This window comes from Cyprinodon variegatus, unplaced genomic scaffold (genome assembly GCF_000732505.1).
Source record: "Cyprinodon variegatus isolate N-32 unplaced genomic scaffold, C_variegatus-1.0 Scaffold650, whole genome shotgun sequence".
NCBI classification, from domain to species: Eukaryota; Metazoa; Chordata; class Actinopteri; order Cyprinodontiformes; family Cyprinodontidae; genus Cyprinodon; species Cyprinodon variegatus.
The window spans coordinates 352,546-354,411 of record NW_015151103.1 but is presented as its reverse complement, the minus strand read 5'-3'; positions in this window follow the sequence as shown (position 1 = coordinate 354,411).

Here is a 1,866-nt window from a genome sequence, read left to right as displayed (position 1 = left end):
ATATATAGAAAAAAAAATGGAAAATGCACATTGCATAAATGTAAGATTTTTTTGACAGGATTTATGACTCCAAAGACTAACACCAACTGAGAAGAAAGATCTATGGGAATGCTTATTTGTGTTCTGGGGGTGCAGGAGTCTCCTATCACTGAAGGATTCTGTAACTGCTTCACACGTGTGGTTCCCATTCTAGGACAGAGCTGGCCTTCATTCTAATAAGCTCATCTAACCACTCCATTTAAACCCCAGCTAAGCTAATGGTCTAACATGCAACACTATAGAAGATGGCTGATACCATCAGTGGGGGAAACATGCAAAGGTAGTGCTGACGTGTAGACACCTGCAAAAGGTGCAAAATCATTTTGGTCCTTTCTGCAAAGCATCTCTTGATTGCGACACACCGAGGGTAACACCATCATCATTCACAAGCAAAGCAAGACCCTCTTCTCATACAACACTCCCTGGTTCTCCTGTTTTGAAATCTGTGGATTTGTTAGGTTAGTGCTGCTAATTTATCAACTTTATTGGGAAGAAATCTTACATTTCACCATTGTGGTGGATGAAATGACAAGTCTGTACCTTCGAAGTTGTGATAGCTTCTCTCAGCTGAGTTAGCCAGAGTTAGGAGCTGATCTCTTTTGCAAACAATAAAGAGGTGTGGTCGCTTGCATTGTCTCCCAACAAAAATGGCTAATAAAACGAACAAAGAAACAACCGTCTAAAACTTCTTTGGGAAATTTTAAGAAAGAGCAGGAGTCACTGACACAGTAGGCAACCCAGCACTACATCAGTGCTCCCCAAAGACAGACATCAGAGGAAAGAAACTGGGATACACAAAACTGGACCCAGCATGAACCCCTTCACAAAAAACAACAGAACATTTGATTCCTATGGGCAGGGGTAGGCAGCGCTGGTTCTCAAAGGCCATTGTCCTGCAGCTTTTGCATGCATCCTTGCTCCAATACACCTAAAATAAAAGGCCAAATTAACTTCTTGGTGGCTTGTAAGTTTATCAGAGGGCTGGCCATTGACCATTCATTTGTTTCAGGTGTATTGAAGAAGGGATGCATGTAGGACCTGCAGGACAGTGGCACTTGAGGACCGAGGTTGCCTACCCCAGCTGTAGGGTATTGTTTAAGTACTTGTACTTGTTCCTAACTTACTCAAAACAACCAAATATGCAGAATCACCTGTTAATCTCTGAGTCTTAGCATTGTGAGATCTAATATCTCAATCCAACACCTCATGGCTTTCAAAACTTTAACGGTTATATTTAAACAACTATCATCTCAAACCCTTTGGAAAAGAAACGTAGTTCATATAGTGGCTTTTATTTGAAGTAAACATGAATAGGTTTCTCTTTTTTTATGAGTGTGTACACAGCAGCACGGTCCAACTCATCTAAAACCCAACTAAAGGAGTGGCAGTATTCAAGCAGGTATATCTGCAACATAGGAGGTGTTTATTACATCTTTTGGTAAATTTATAGACCATGGGTTGACAATGTTGAAGGCATCTACACATGGTGTAACAAATAGTCTATCTTGTTTTTATGCTGATGAAGTTTCTCTAACACAGGAGATGACTCATTTTATGTCCAAACAGGCTTCAGAAATAACAAATCCAGGGAGCTGTAGATTGGTGCTCTCTGATCAAAGGTCACAGATGCTTAAACAGGTGATCTTCATTGGGTGGGGCTATGAAGCTCGCCCCACCTTTCGGAGGTAAATCTGTCTTTTCCTTGTGGAGATTCTGTGGGTGTAAGTGTCTGCAGCCTAGGTCAGCCTGGGAAACATCTTTCCGTATTTTCATATCACAGCCAAGATGCCTAAGATGGTAGGACCTCTGTTGTTTTACATACATATT